The sequence below is a fragment of the Schistocerca nitens genome, chromosome 1 (assembly GCF_023898315.1).
Source record: "Schistocerca nitens isolate TAMUIC-IGC-003100 chromosome 1, iqSchNite1.1, whole genome shotgun sequence".
NCBI lineage: Eukaryota > Metazoa > Arthropoda > Insecta > Orthoptera > Acrididae > Schistocerca > Schistocerca nitens.
This window is the reverse complement of record NC_064614.1, coordinates 963,775,730-963,793,121: the sequence shown is the minus strand read 5'-3', so window position 1 is coordinate 963,793,121 and position 17,392 is coordinate 963,775,730. Positions and strand designations below refer to the sequence as shown.

At 40.7% G+C, this 17,392-nt stretch overlaps 1 protein-coding gene across 1 annotated transcript in view; it reads left to right on the top strand.

The window, feature by feature from the left end:
- The window catches only part of LOC126194829 (oxysterol-binding protein-related protein 1-like), a 424,899-nt gene that overhangs the window by 118,488 nt on the left and 289,019 nt on the right, over positions 1-17,392 (top strand). The gene's annotated exons all lie outside the window — the stretch shown is intronic.

Sequence of the window (17,392 nt, the reverse complement as noted above, 5' to 3'; positions counted from 1 at the left end):
TTGACCCAGGGCCAGCTTATGTGCAGAATTCTGCTCAGCGTGACCTAATCAGAAGGCACTCCTGATCACAAGCACCATCTGTGTTGTTGTGACTGCTGGGGAGGGGGCGGGGGGAGGGGGGGGGGATGCAGGTGGTGCTTTGTCCAGCAGAGCTGCCATCTCGGATGGCAGCAGATTAGTGTCGATGGGTGTTCACGCAGAAGTCTGACACATAACAAAGCTCTATGGAAGTCACATGAGCTGCCATGAAATTGAAGTGTTCACCGGGATCAGAGTAGCGGGAGGTCCTGACCAGGATGATGGAGATGAGGTGAATTTTGATGGCACTGCAGAAGACCATGTACAGTGATCACAGTATACATCATGGATCCATGACAGGCTGAGGTTGTCCTGCAGATCCAGGTTGGGTGGCGTCTGAAATTGTGGTCCCACACTAGGTCACCCATCTGGGAAGAAGAGGTTTTGGTGAGCTGGCGCCAGCTGCAGCATGTCTACGAGAGTGCAGCGAGAGAAGCCATGCAGCAGCACCCCCCCCCCCCCCCCCACCACCACCTTTCCTGCCCCAAGCCTGTGGTCTTCAGAGTGGACCTGTAAGTTGCCAGATAACTAAAAAAGGCATTTGGTGTGGTGCTGGACATCATTTCGTTGAGGAGTTGGGTCTTGAAAGTGCAGAAAAAGTGTTCCATATGACTGTTGGAGACTGGGTGAAAGGGTGCAGTATGAAGGCACATAAAACTGTTCAAAACCATGGGAGCTGAACATTGCCCCATTATCTAAAATCAAAGTGCAAGGGGTGCCTTTGACGAAACAAATTTTTTATGAGGCCATGATAGTAGTGCAGAAGTGACCTGGGACATGTGGGACACAAAAGGGAAGTCAAAGCAGAAATCAGTCACAACCAACCATATGGTGCCCCAAAACAAACTGACAAAATCTAAATGGCTACACTACCATGCCTCCACAACATCAAGCCTCCACAACATCAAGCCAGTGAGATATACAGCTTGATGGGCTAGACAGGCAGAACTTTGATGGACAAGGTCCACGTTGTCAGAGTCAGTTTTGAGCCAAAACATGTTCTGTCACACCAAACTTTTTATCTGGGTCTTGGTCCAATGGACAGTGTACAGAAGTAATTGAATAATGATAACTTAAAGTAACAGCTGTATTGTAATTCAGTGTCATTGATTCAAAACATGCTATCAGTTTTGATACCGAAAGCATCCTCCTCAGGCCCCAAGTGTCGTCAGCCATCATTGTATGAACCACAATGACAAAGACCAAGACAATCTTTCAATGGATACAGTACACCTTATTAAGCATTTTGTGCCAACATGTGCAGCTAACAAATTCAAGTGCATTAACGCCAAAATCAGTTGGATTCCATATCAGTAACAAGCCCACGAATAACCAGACTTTTTACTGGAATCTAGTTGATTTTGGCCCTGCTCCACTCAACTTTGTTGGATGCATGGGCTGCCCCAACATGCTTAATAAATTGTACTGTATCCGTTTGATGACTCTATTGGTCTTCGTTATTGATGGCAGATTATTCTTGGCATCAAAACTGGTAGCATGTTTTGGATAAACAATATCAGGTTACAGCACAGCTGTTGGATTCAGTTATTATTATTCAAGTACTTCATGTCTAGCTGGTGTCTCACTGTATTCAGTGGATTACCAGAGTGTGCAGAAGGTACAAACTTCATGGTCTAAGTGGGGGAGAAATCATTAGGTGATAGTGGTCTCGTTTGAGACCCACAACAGAATCCCTTATTTTAGGTACATTTGTTTTTGTTGTGGCTTGTAGGGGCAAAAATCAGGGCTGTTAAGTGTGTCCATGCACACATGTTGCACAAAGTGGGTGATGCAGCATAACATTGGATCCTTGCAGATGGCAGCCTCAGTGTCACGCGATGTTAAGGGGAAAGCTGCAATTGCTGAATACAGATCTCAGTCAAATGGGAAACACATCAATTCATGGTGGTCAATAACTTGGTCTAGTGCCATGGGAAACCATGACAGTGCATCTGTGCTAGCATATAATGTCACAGCACAGTAATTGTGGAATACTGAAAAGTCTACAAGTCACTGCTCAGTGCTAGAGGCAGTGGTGGTGATCGGGTCTGGTAAACTTAGGACATAAGATAGCAAGCAACGGTTGACAGTCACTGAGAAGATGAAACTTATGTTCATAAAGGAATAATTTAAATTTTTGACTGCGTATATAACAGCAAGGGCTTCCTTTTTTATATGAGAGTAATGTTACTGGAAGATGGATAAGCTCTTAGAAGCATATGCACTGAGGTGTTCTGTGCCATCAGGATATTTACGGAACAGGACTACAGATATGCTGTGGGGGGTATGCGTTAGTTGCTACTAGCGGTGGCAGACCAGGGATGTGTGTTTTCAAGCACACTGTCTTCTTGAGGCAATCTTTTAAAGCCTGGAAAACTCTGATGACATCAAAGTGTCCATTTTCAACACAAGCCTTGGTGTCATAGGGGGTTCAGTGAGTATGAGAGTTCTGATAGGTTCCCAAAAAGTGTCCATAATAATTCATCTTACCCAGAAAAACTTGTAGGTCTTTTACATTTGTAGGTGGCTGCATGTTGTTGATTGCCACAATATAATCTTCCTTTAGTTAGAGTCCATTGGCTGGGAGTGTGAACTCCAAATATATCTTGGATAGTTGCTTGAAAGAACACATGCCCGGGCTACATTTGAGTCCTTTTGCTGCCAGCCTCTGGAACAAAAGTTTATTGTTGTGTAGGTGATCCCCTGGAGTCACATCTGAAAAGATATCTTCGAGGTTTGTAGTGCATTTTGGAATACCTTCTACTAATTTATTCACAAAATACTGGAATATGACAGGGGCTGATGGTATTTCAAAAGGTAACTTATTGTAACTATAGACGTCATATGGCATATTGAGGGCTAGGTAAGGCTGTATGCTGCATCCAAGGGAATCTTAAAGTATGCCTCTGTTAGGTTGATTTTACTGAATAAGGTGCCATGGCCTAATTTTGCAGAGTTCATCTGGCGTCAGTAAAGAGTTAAGTTTCCACTTCAGCTTATGAGTTTATCCTCACTTTAAAGTCACTGCTAAATCTCAAACTGCTGGTTGGCTTGTGTACTCTTGCCACTGGAGTGGCCCATTGGCTATGGGATTACGTGATACCGCACCTGCCACCATGTGAGCTTTGAGGAAGTATGAGCTAGCTGTTACCTTAACAGTGAATGAGCTTCGAAATCAATCTTCCCTAACCCGGATGAGATGAATTGAACATAGGTCTGTATTGCAGACAGACTTTAGGGTGACATAGAGTTCTTTGGATTGCATGGCACATACTGTTTCATGAGCTCTAAACACAAAAGTGTGGAAAAATCTACCCCAAAAATGTTGTTCACTTTAGGGTCATCTACCACAAGAAAATTTACTAGACAAGTGACTTGGTAGTAAGTGGATAAAATGGAAAATTTTCAAAGCAGGGTTACTTGATGGCATCCATAGGCCCAATGGCAGTTATATTAAATGTTAAGTGCCTTGGTCAGCAAGGACACATAGCACTTGCCTTAAGAAATAACTTTACTGATTGTTTGCCAGTGAATGTATCTAAGGACATTTGCTAAACCGAATTCTGAGAAACGTGCATTTCTGTAGATTTATCACTTACTTTGTACACTTCCACAGGATTGGGTGTGTTTGTAGTAAAGCTTCTACAATATACCTTGTGCAAGTGTCCCTTTTCACCATGCCTGTAGTGTGTTGCATGCAATGGGTGCACATGATGTGTGTGTAAAGGAGGAAGCTAACCTGCCACCACTGGTGTGGTTCCTTATAGTGTCACCTGAGCTGTGGAGAAGGTGAGCATGGCTGGTGCCAGAGAATTGACTGCCGTGTCATCTTCTTCCATTGCAAACAAACTCTGGGCTTCACAGGCACTTTCATAGGCTTGAGCTATTCACGTTACTTCCAGTAGGAAGGATCCGATTTCCTCAGTGCACGATTCCTCACTTTCAAATCGGGGGTAAGACATACTTTAACATGCCTCATTAGTGTGTCAGTGTAGGTCTTCCTGCACAAACATTCAAAATTGCAATTCCTACTTCATTCATGTAGGTCAGTGGCCCAGACTTCCTTCCACTGCCAAAATACAAAATTCTAACCTACGTGCAATAACATATTTGTACAGTGAAAAAAGTTTTTGTAGTAAAGAAAGTATTCAAGGAAACCCAAATTCTAGAATGAGATTTTCACTCTGCAGCAGAGTGTGCACTGATACGAAACTTCCTGGCAGATTAAAACTCTGTGTCGGACTGAGACTCGAACTCGGAACCTTTGCCTTTCGCGGGCAAGTGCTCTACCATCTGAGCTACCCAAGCACGACTCAAGCCCCATCCTCGCAGCTTTACTTCTGCCAGTATACTTTACTATGTCATGTTCCAGAGAACCAACAATGCATAAGGGGTATGCTTTACCATGTCATATTACTGTTGACAATATTACTACCTACAACTTTTAACATTTTGTGGATTATTACACCCTTTTAAAATATGTGCAAGCAAGGCAGCACACTGGTTCAGCCACTGGGCTGGTATTCAGGAGAAATGGGATTCATTACCCATCTGGCAACCCTGATTTAGGTTTGTATTAAGTTTACTAAATTACTTTAGACTAATACTGGGAAACCTCTTTCAATGAGATCATGGTCAATTACTTATTGTAATCGTTCACCAACTGAGGTAGTGTTCTCTCTTGACTAATATGTATTTCAATGAGACATTAAATTTTTATGTAACCAACAGATAAACATTGTTAAATCTAAGATGTGAAGATGATGAATGACAGGTCTTTTCTTTTTTTAATGTTCTTGTAGGCCTAGTAGAAATACATAATATGATTTAACTGGATCGTTCCATAAAACACAAAGATCAAGAGTGCAAAAAACACTTCATTAGCCATTTTTTCACCACCAAATAGTTTAAGGAACTAAGAAATTGAGCAATAATTTCACAATTGAAGAATAAAATAAGCCATCAAAAAATAACAGTGCCGGATGATAAAAATGAAGCTAACATTTTAGTAGCAATAACACACAGCCAGAATGAGCGGGAATTTCTTCCTATCCACATTTCACTCCATCAGCAGGTTCATGGCAATGGTTTTCAAAATTTGCTAGAGTCCTATGAATGATGTCTACAAAAAAGTGCAAAGTGACATGGCATTTCTATGCAATGTGTTGTTTGTACATTAAGCATCATTCAGACCTTCCCAGGTAACCAAACATGTTAAAGCAGCACTTCTGGGTTGTGGAGGTGTACTGTCCCCAGATTGAGTCCACCTGCCAGATTAACAACGAGGTTCTGTTTGCCAGCCAGCCTTGATATGGTTTTTATACATTTTACCACGTCCCACTAAATGAGTACATGGCTGGCACCCAAGTCCCACTTCAGTTACACAATTCACAAACATTTAAAGAACTTTCACTCACTTTCACATAAATAAGCCTACACGCCAGCAGTGGGCGTACATACATTCCATCCTAAGGGGGAGGAGGGTTTGTTAATGGTATGGTGACAACAGGAAGAGCATTTGGCCACCCCTTGATTTACCCTTACCAAATATGCTAATAACCATGCTGACCCTGCACTGATGAGAGGCAAAGGCACAAAAAAAGATGGAAAAGAATGAAGCATCATTTACAAACCATGTGAAAATCCATCTCCACAAAATGCACTAAAGGTCTGGTGAAAATCCTTGCTGGCTGAGAGACATGTATAAACAATGACCACGAACTGTCAACATTTACTGTGGGTTTTTCAAGGGTCAGATAAGCAAACCCTGTTTTACTAATTAGACTCTAAATAAAACAAGTATCTTCAGTTATTGACAGATATGCTGCTGCTGTTATTGCAAACACCCATTGGAAATCGGACAAGCCATGTGCTATCTGTGTAACAGATGGTTCACCCATTCTGCACAGGTGACCTTCTTAACAGAGCATTTGGGGTTGTTGAATCAATCATTTGGGAAACACAAAACAGCCTTCATGCTCACCACATGTAATCATGGACTTCTACCTGGTAGGAAAATTAAAACAAGGTAAATTGCACCATTTCTTGAAGACATGAACTACCATCTAATATGGACTGTGCTGTGATAAGTCCAAACAAAATTCAACATTCAGTTTTGTGTGTTCATAATTGCTTTATAGCATGTATCAATGCTCAAAGTTTTCAGCATTTGTTACAGCAGGCAGGCAGATACGTGTGGGACCTATTTTCCTGACAATTTAACAGTGTCTGTCAGTGGTGTTATCTGGTTACTATCATATTTTATCATAAAAATTAAAAATTTATGGTTTTAAAGATTTGATGGTGGACATTGCTTCTCATCATGTAGTGAGGGTCATTTTCATGTTACTGAAGTTATTTGTAATGGCTGGTCTTGAGATATTCTACTGGACGTGGCAGCTCCATCTTTTCAGCAATATTTATTGCAAATGTTTCCATATATCATTTACTCTTAAAGCTAATATTTCCTCATCTCTGGTTCTGCCAGTCACCATCTTCATTATATCCCATATTGTCTTTATTTTAGTACCTAATGTGGGTCTCTTTTTCTCGTAATGTGTTTGCTTTAGATGCCTGGATTGCTTTCTTCAGTATTTTGCTGTATGCCTTGTAATGAGCTATAGCATCAACATCAGAGCTCCTTTTAACAGACAGATACAGTTTCCTCTATTCCTACAAGATACCTTCATTCCTTGAGTGATTAATGGCTTTTTTGTAGACTTTGGTTTACTCTGACAATGGAAACTCCAGAATAGGATAACAACAATATTGAAAGGATATATTGCAGCCCACCACAGAGGGGAGGCATTGAGTTGCAGACAGGCACAATGAAAAAGAATACAAGATATATTTATTATTGGATTAACAATAAGTCCTTCATCAGATGTAGAAAACTCATGCACATTCACACAAGCACAGCTCACAGGCACAAGGCCACCGTCGTCTGTGGCCTTAGCACCCACAGACTACAGTGGCTTATGTCTGTGGGTGCTAAGACCAAACCGTGACTGCATCTGACGTGAATAGGAAACTTTGTTGGGGTGAGTAGTGGGAATTCAGAAGAAGAAGCAGGAGGTGGGGAGAGAGAGGGCTAGCAGAAAACTATGACCAAGCAACAGTTAGACTACTTAGTTGTTGAGCATGCCCTCAAAATAATGTGTTTGAGTTCAGTGAGTGCTTGAACATCTATACCATATGGATACTTTCAACAACAGCAGCTTTTCTGAATTGCAAAGTGATAACTCTCTGTACAACATATTCTTTGTACCTGTAACACCCCTGGCATTTATCTATGTTAGTCCATGTGCCTACCCCTTCCTCTGTTCCCAGTCCTTTACTATACCACCAGTGCACCTGCTTAGTCCTTTCCCCATTCTCTACATCTTTGCTCCCCCCTGCCCCACACCCCCCCACCCACTCCTCTACACCAGCCTCCATGTGCTGCTCCTAGCAGCCCTATGCTGTCCCCACCACCTCTCTGCATGCATCTTTCTCATCCCTCCCTTGTTACTCCGAGCAATCGATCACTGTTGGTTTAATCTGAGCTACTTTTGAGGGGAAGCAGGTTTCAAATAAGGTAAGAAATTACTTATTAATAAATGTGTTGCATTAGTCGTTCATGTGATGAATAATGTACATATCACTACAGGTCAGGGTTTGATAAGTTTCATAAAAATTTCAATTTTTTGCCCTACTAATTACTCTTTTGAACTCTTCTGATCAGTATTAACATTTAACGTAAGGAAATGTTTGTCTTAGTCTAAGTAACAATTAACTGCTTGTTTTGTTATATTATTTTGTTCATTAGGGCATTCAGTAAAGATTATTATCAATAGCTATTTTTGAGCATTTAACTACTTTATTTGAGAAGTTGACAGTAGAAATTAATTTTGATGAGCGTGAATCTGACTACAAATAATTTTAAGAGAAGTCTATGTTAAATCACTGACAACCACATTTTTGCTTCTTAGAGCATCAAGTTGATTTATAAACAGATCAAAATTTCCTGCATTTCCTTACTGTTGTACAGGATTTGTTTTGAAATTCTATTGCAGTTGCAGGTGTTTCCTTATGTTGCTATAAGAAAAATTTATTAATGTCTGTGGCCTTAAATGTATGACATTTTCTGATGGGCAACTTCTCCATTCTCCTCTTCTGCTCTACAGAAGTGAAATGCTAAATTAAATTCTGTAACATTTAATATATCTGTGTCAGTGGTTCAGAAAAGCAGATTAGGCAGCTGGTTTTGATGACACTGATGATGAATACAGATGGGTAATTCATTAACTTTGTTCATAAGCTCATGAAGAATATGATGAAATAGGAATAGCTTATATTTTACACTCACTGAAATATAAGTGGGTGGGAATAAAATTTCTGATGGTGCTGAATACAGTGCAAGCCGTGTCTTAGTTTTCATGGCATGGACGCAGTCAGCCTCTCAGTGTCGGCAAGTATAAGTTCATATGATGCTTCATTTTGGCCCACAGATTTTCAGTGGGGTTCAAGTCCAGCATTCAAACAGGCAAGTCAATGAGGATGACATACACCTGTTGTGAAACCATTGCTGAATGATTCAGCTCAAGTGAACTGGTGGGTGGTCCTGCTAGATCTAGCTCACTTCACTGAGATAGCACACTGAAATCATTGTATGTGATAAGTCCCAGGACATTATCTCTTATGGCCTGCATGTGTGGATTTATACTGTCGGTAAATGGCTGTTTGTCATATAAGCATATTCGACACATGTCAGCTATATTCATGTTATGTGTGCAAAACCTCGACAAACAATGCCATGTAAAAGAAATATGGTGTTATAGGGACACAAACCTCAATTACTTGTGTGGAAACCCAGACCTTGAAAGATTCCTGTGTGGCAGCCATGAAATGACACAGCTGTCTTCTTATCATTCAGAGGCAGAAACACATCAGCATTTCAAACAAATGAAAGTAAGTGTTATTATAACACACAAAACAATATGTGGTAATTATACACAATCACAGAAAATCAAAAACTTCCATAAGTAAAACCATTAAAAATAAGAAGGGAACAAATACAATGCTAAAAGCGTGTTACATATGGTGCTGATACCATTGGCAGTGTGTGTTGCATTCCCAATGGTGCAAGCTGTATAGAACTGAAGATATATAAACTGATCAAGGCATGCAAACAACTTCGTTTTGTCAACTGTACATAAACAAGAATTCTCCTGGTAGCTGTGCAGGTGACCTTCCTTGCCGAGTGCCTAGCAATACTACTACTACCAACCCCACCCCCTCCCACTCCCCTCCTTGCCCTCTGTTTACCCCTTGCATTCTGCTCCCCCCCTCACACACACACACACACACACACACACACACACACACACACACACACACACACACGTGCTTACATGTGCCTCCCTTCCCCACACGCAGTTGCTCTGTCTTTTGCAAATGCATTTCTTTCACAAGTCTAATGCTCAACAAGTTGCCAAATTAAAACATTTCTGCTTATCAGAAGTGCATCCTCATCCTTGAAGAGAATAGTCTGCCATTATGTGTTTCTAGTGTACATGTTCGTACTGTCTGTCTGCTGTGGCAGTGGTACATGAGACTGGTCATCTCATGTACATGTTCATTCATTAATTCCTTTCATTCATTCATTCATTATGTTCAGTAGATCTCATCAGGGAGGATTACATCTACATACATACTCCACAAGCCACCAAATGGTGCATGCAGAGGTTATGTTGTACCATTACTAGCCATTCCCTTCCCTGTTCCACTCACAAATGGAGCAAGGAAAGAAATGCATGTCTACACACCATTATACAAGACTAATTTCTCACATCTTGCCTTTGCGGTCCTTGCACAAAATGTACGCGTGGTGGCAGTGGAATTGGTCTGCAGTCTGCTGTAAGTGCTGGCTCTACAAATTTTCTCAATAGTGTTTCGCAATAAGAGTGTCATCTTCCCTCTAGGGATTTCTATTTGAGTTCATGAAACATTTATATAATAATTATGTACTGATTGAACCTACCGGTAACAAATCTAACAACATCCCTCTGAATTGTTTTGATGTATTCATTTAATGTGACCTGATGGGATCCCAAACACTCTAGCAGTACTTATGAATGGGTTTGCACTACTGTTCTTGGACTGTAGGTGTGCTCAGTTGCAGTCAAGTCTTTGAAGGAAGCACTTAAGAATTAATGATGTCCAAAACAGATGGCCCCATTATGCTAATATTGATAATTTTTGAGAGGTGCATATGGGGGCCTGAAGATGGTGTATTGAATTGTCAAAACTGGTACCGAAAATAAAATAAAATAACTTCTCAATTGGCACAGCTGTTTGATGAATTTCTTTGTTAAATATTACCTGTCTTGTTGTTCAAGTGTGAAAACAACATAGATGGAATGGGGTTGCACCCCTAGTTCTTAAAATGAATGAAATCATATGATACTCAATATTTATTGAAAATGTTTCTGGATATCAACCCTTTGTTTAGAAATAATTGTTACTTCTCTGAGTAATAGATCGCTGAACCTTCGACTGTATTACCAGTTTTTCAGAATTCTGACTGCCTCCAATTTGCCAATGATCCTCCACCACAGTTCATCCTGTAAATGATGCCTCAACTTTTTTCAACCATCTTGCCACTTCAAGTTATTCTCTTTCTCCGTAACAGCATAAACTGTTATCCTTCCCTCAAATATTTAGTTGCTTGCATATACAGTGTACACCATTAAGGGGGAGGGGAGGTGAGCACATTGCAAAAGAAATTGGTAGATGTGATATACATGTACAGACAAACGAAGGAGTGCAGTTTCAGAATAATTGGATGATTTATTCAAGAGAAAGAGCTTCACAAATTGAGCAAGTCAATAATATGTTGGTCCATCTGGCCCTTATGCAAGCAGTTATTCAGCTTGGCAGTGGCCTCCTAAGGAATATCATGCCAAATTCTGTCCAATTGGCATGTTAGATTGTCAAAATCCTGAGCTGATTCAAATGTTTTCAGTTGAAGAAACCTGGCCAAGCTAATTATTCCAAGCATTAAGACAGGCTGTAGAAACTCTTGCCATGTGTGGATGGGTATTATGTTGCTGAAATGTAAGAGTAGGATGGCTTGCCATAAAGGGGAACAAAACGGGACATAGAATATCGTCGGCGAACCACCAAGCTGTAAGGGTGCTGTGGAGAACAACCAAAGGGGTCCTGCTACAAAATGAAATGGCACCCCAGACCATCACTCGTGGATGTCAGTCTGTATGGGAGGCAACAATCAGGTTGGTCACCAGGTCTCAGTCTGAAGCGGGACTCATCACTGAAAACAGTTCTACTCCAGTCAGTGAGATTCCAGTCCAAATGTGCCCGATGTCGCCTGTTGGTGTGCAGAGGTCAGTGGTAGTTGACGCAAGGGGTGCTGTGAGCTTCCTTTCTGTGAACCATCTGTTGTTGGTCCCTGTGATCATTGAAGCACCAGTTGCACATCGGACTGAAGCACCAGAAGCATGCTGTATTGATGATAATGATGAATCCAGTGCCCTGAGTGCCTTTCTGACTATTCCTGCCCAGATTGCTGAATAGTGACATTTCTGGCATTCAAATGGTCTCTATGAGCACAACTACACATCCTCTCTCAAATACTGACATCTATGTATATTGTTCATGTTCCTGTCTGCAGGGGGCTGTCCAACTGCGTACATGGAAAGAAATTTGCAAAGACTGTATGCCAGGGTGTCAAATTATCCCATTTCCGTCCTTGCCAGCTGCACAGTGAAATTGTGCAGCAGCATCACGCATTCATCCATTGGCCAGCAAAGTTTAAAATTTTATGTTTTCCATCAGTACCTGTATGAATATCGATTTGGTGCTAATTTGCACAACTCCTTCGTGGTGCTTCTTTTTTTTTGTGACATATTGCATATGTATTGTTACATCACGGAAGTGCTGTAACAAATCTATATGAAAAGGCCACATGTGGAATCGCAGTTTGAGAGAGTCTCGGCGCTCATTTTGTACTTGAATTGGTTTACATTGGGTGAAAAGTTGGTGTTGAAGCCTGGATCAGCATCCATTTGTATGGCCATTTGAACATTTGTCTCACTGTATCTACGTTACTGTATATTAAGCGAGATTTGAACAATGAACTGGAGCAGGTGCCCAGGTTAATTGTGTGAATTGATTAATTGGAAAAGATTATAGTTGGGCAGAAATAAATGCACAGTTAATGGCATCATTTGTACAGCTATGTGCACCTTCAGATTTTACGTGCAAAACAGTCACCCTCGTTCAGATTGCACATGAAAAAAATCAGGGCTTGAGTGAGACTGATAGTTAAAATTTGGTTCACATGCAGAAAATCACGCGTGCATAGGAAACTATGTTTCATAGAAAAGCATTGAATTTCAAGTGCTGCATCTGGATGCAGGCCTAATTAAAAAACTGGTAATTACTGTTGATTACAAAGGACTGCAAAATTAAATTTTTGGTTAGGGCTTTTAATCTTGAAAGGTGATTTTTAGTAATTACTGGCCTCTGTTGAATAATGTGAAGTTAGATTTTGGCCATCATGCACGAAAAAACTGTAATAATGCTATAAAGAACTGTCATACTTATACAATAGTAAGACATTTTAGTATATTGATAAAGACATTTACAGCTATACTAGTAACTTGTAAATTGCTTAAGTAGACAAAATCAAACAGCATTTATTTGGTTGCAGACCTTATCACAATTTTAAGTTCAACATATTTCAGTACGTCTTAGTCTTCAGTTGAAATTTTATCTTAAAGATTTTCTTCTATGCTGTAGCTACATATTATCTCCTTTTAGAGCCCATCATCCCTTCATCCCACCTGCCTTGAGGCTGTAATTCTATTTATTTCATGTCTTGGTGAGTCCTTTCTCCATGTTCATCAACATATCTAAGATTGTTGGAGAAGTGGTCAAGGTGGCTATGAAGGAAATAGGTTTTAAGGCTTATATTGCATCCAAAATTTTTCAGAGCTATCAACATATTTTCCACCATGGCTATAAAATCTGTGTGTTTACTAGTCCCTAAGAAATTGTCAACCACATTCTTAAATATTGTCCAGGCCAGTCATTCTTCTTGTGTTAGTACATTCTCAGATAATTCAAATTCTAATGTTTGGTCCGACAAGTAATTCCTTTTAACTTTAGCCTTGGACATAAAAGAAAACGTGTAGTTTATATACATAAAACAATCACTATCTGTGGCAGTGCTTTGGCAGACTGTTTCATGATTACCAGTTTAATATCAAGAGGTAGCTGGATGATTTCTGTCATTGTACCTAAGATTCTCATATATCACATTTTTCTCCGCAGGATTCATGATTGTTCTGGTAGGCCACTCTATTTTACTCCAACGCTGTTCGCTGACATGGCTACCCCAGAGGCACAGGAAACAAATGAACTTTGTTAAGCCAGACTTTTATCCCAGCAACACTCCTATTACTTTTGGATCTCCACATACAACACTTCGGTGCTTTGAGATACCCACATCTCTTCCCAAGTCATTAAGTTCTCCTTGTGTAAACTGCTCTGGTTGTCGTTTTGTGGGTGTGGAGCTATAATCAGGATCTGAATTTTCACTTGATGATGCTGGTGGTGATGTTGAAGATTCTATAGTAGTGGGTGTTTCAGACACAGGAATGTTAGGACCATTTGATATAAAATCTTATGGTTGATTTTTAGGTTTGGATAAACAGTTTGTTTTGTATTGTTCTTGATAAGCCTACCCACTTTTGCCATACAAAAATAGCAATTATCTTCATGGTTTTCTTGTTCTCTCTATGCCGATGGAATCCTGAATGGTAAAGATTTCTTCTTGCCTTGTGTCCATTTCCTCAAAATGCATGCATGACAAGCAGGGTGTAGTGCAAAATGTTTGTCCTGGTCTCCTAACTTTATACCGAAATAAGACAGGTATGCTCTTTTGATAAATGAGGTCATGTTCTCTCTCCTGCTTTTGAGAGTCAGAGAGCTGCAGATGTAACAAAACACATCAGGGTCATTCACACATGATCTTCTTGATGAAGTGGCCATTATTAGGCTGATTTGAAATAACCTGGTAATGTTTACACACAAATTTCACTTCAAATTTACACTCGAATGACTCTGATGTGTTAATGCACTTCTAAACAACTCAATAAGTGTCAATTTTTCCACAGCTGATAGTGTTGAATCACTTTATGATCTATTGCAGTATATATTATGCGGAAATTTAAAAATAGGAAACTTCATGAATTATGAAATAACTGTAGGTCTTAGAAGAAAACATTACATTTTCGTAAAGAGTGTTAAAAAGCCACTTTAATTAGCCCACTTTCCTGTAAAATGCCAAAACATCACAGCCCTGTATTATTTTCTTGTTTGTACATTAAAGGTTAAATTCGCCAGGGGCTTAAAATATTCAAAAAGTATGTGGATTTGTGAAATAATGCATGTACTAAACTAGAATTATGCCCAGCACTATACAAAATGATGATCTAAAAACAAAGATGATGTAACTTACCAAACGAAAGTGCTGGCATGTTGATAGACACACACACAAACACAAACATACATACAAACTTCAAGCTTTCGCAACCAATGGTTGCTTCATCAGGAAAGAGGGAAGGAGAGGGAAAGACGAAAGGATGTGGGTTTTAAGGGAGAGGGTAAGGAGTCATTCCAATCCCGGGAGCAGCAAGACTTACCTTAGGGGGAAAAAAGGACAGGTATACACTCGCGCACACACACACACACACACACACACACACACACACACACACACACACATACACAGACACAAGCAGACATTTGTAAAGGCAAAGAGTTGGCCCAACAAATTTGCGTTCATTTCTTTTCTTCAGGAGGTGAAATTTCAGTGCTGCTGATGAGACACACCTGTAACAGTGCATACACTATCCTAGGTTTCAGAACTAACAGTTCCTTCATGAGGAAAGAGTTGGAGGTCATAGGTGGGTAACGTTAAAAATGAAGGGCAGGTCACACAAACCCCTGGATGATTAGGTTCCCACATGTAGTGAGGATGTGGCGAGCCCTTCACAGCTTCTGGGTCCCTTTCATCGTGGGCTCTGAATGACCTGCTCTTCCTTTTTAACCTTTTCCAACCAATTTCTCTCTCCTCCCTGAGGAAGGAACTAATAGTTCCAAAAGCTAGAATAGTGTATGTACTATGAACCAACAACACTGAAAGTCTACTTCCCAAAGGCCTGCAATTCTGCCTCATACTTTTATTGTTTTCTCAAGTTAATTTTATTTATGCACAAATAATATGAGTGTTACTCACATGACTTTAATACAGTATGTCCCACTTGAAAATGCTTGAAGTCTGAAACTGGTCTTGAGAGCGATAAAGAGATGCTGTTGTGATGGTACAAAATGTGTTTATTTTATTCATTATTTGACTATGGCTGCAGTATCCAATATGGACAACTTTCAACATAAGTTCTGTGGCAAGCGCACCTTATCTCGTGAAAAGTATTGAAGCTTGGCTGAGCAGCACTTTTTTACTAATCTCACTACAATAACTCTTCAGAAAGTCTGTTCGGATTAATGACCTCTACATACTATCACCAGTGGTAAATTAGGCCTTGGAACACTGTCAATTTTAATATTTACTCTATAACTTGTTGCATATGGATACCCATCCTTCACCACTCAGCACCATTTCCTCAGAACTGCGCTGATGCTAATAGCTCCTTCAGCACTTACTATGATCACACAGTTCCCTTGACATGAACTTTTGTTCTTGTCCTGTCATCATTCCCTTTCCACAATCCAACAACATCTGTTCTCTTCCTGCTTTGACTTTAGATTTTCCCAGTCACCCACTTTCTTTTTTTTCTTTTCATGTGCCTAATCTACTTTTTATTTTGTTCTTACGAGGGCAGTTCAATAAGTAATGCAACACATTTTTCTTCTGAAACAGGGGTTGTTTTATTCAGTATTGAAATACACCAGGTTATTCCCCAATCTTTTAGCTACACAACACTATTTTTCAACGTAATCTCCATTCAATGCTACGGCCTTACGCCACCTTGAAATGAGGGCCTGTATGCCTGCACGGTACCATTCCACTGGTCGATGTCGGAGCCAACGTCGTACTGCATCAATAACTTCTTCATCATCCGCGTAGTGCCTCCCACGGATTGCGTCCTTCATTGGGCCAAACATATGGAAATCCGACGGTGCGAGATCGGTGCTGTAGGTTGCATGAGGAAGAACAGTCCACTGAAGTTTTGTGAGCTCCTCTCGGGTGCGAAGACTTGTGTGAGGTCTTGCGTTGTCATGAAGAAGGAGAAGTTCGTTCAGATTTTTGTGCCTACGAACACGATGAAGTCGTTTCTTCAATTTCTGAAGAGTAGCACAATACACTTCAGAGTTGATCGTTTGACCACGGGGAAGGACATCGAACAGAATAACCCCTTCAGCGTCCCAGAAGACTGTAACCATGACTTTACCGGCTGAGGGTATGGCTTTAAACTTTTTCTTGGTAGGGGAGTGGGTGTGGCGCCACTCCATTGATTGCCGTTTTGTTTCAGGTTCGAAGTGATGAACCCATGTTTCATCGCCTGTAACAATCTTTGACAAGAAATTGTCACCCTCAGCCACATGACGAGCAAGCAATTCCGCACAGATGGTTCTCCTTTGCTCTTTATGGTGTTCGGTTAGACAACGAGGGACCCAGCGCGAACAAACCTTTGAATATCCCAACTGGTGAACAATTGTGACAGCACTACCAACAGAGATGTCAAGTTGAGCACTGAGTTGTTTGATGGTGATCCGTCGATCATCTCGAACGAGTGTGTTCGCACGCTCCGCCATTGCAGGAGTCACAGCTGTGCACGGCCGGCCCGCACGCGGGAGATCAGACAGTCTTGCTTGACCTTGCGGCGATGGTGACACACGCTTTGCCCAACGACTCACCGTGCTTTTGTCCACTGCCAGATCACTGTAGACATTCTGCAAGCGCCTATGAATATCTGAGATGCCCTGGTTTTCCGCCAAAAGAAACTCGATCACTGCCCGTTGTTTGCAACGCACATGCGTTACAGACGCCATTTTAACAGCTCCGAACAGCGCTGCCACCTGTCGGAAGTCAATGAAACTATACGAGACGAAGCGGGAATGTTTGAAAATATTCCACAAGAAATTTCCGGTTTTTTCAACCAAAATTGGCCGAGAAAAAAAATGTGTTGCATTACTTATTGAACTGCCCTCGTACTTTCTGACTATTTGCTTTATTTTCATGGTCCTTCTTTTCCACTTACTCCCTGTCCATCCTTGTTTTCTAGAC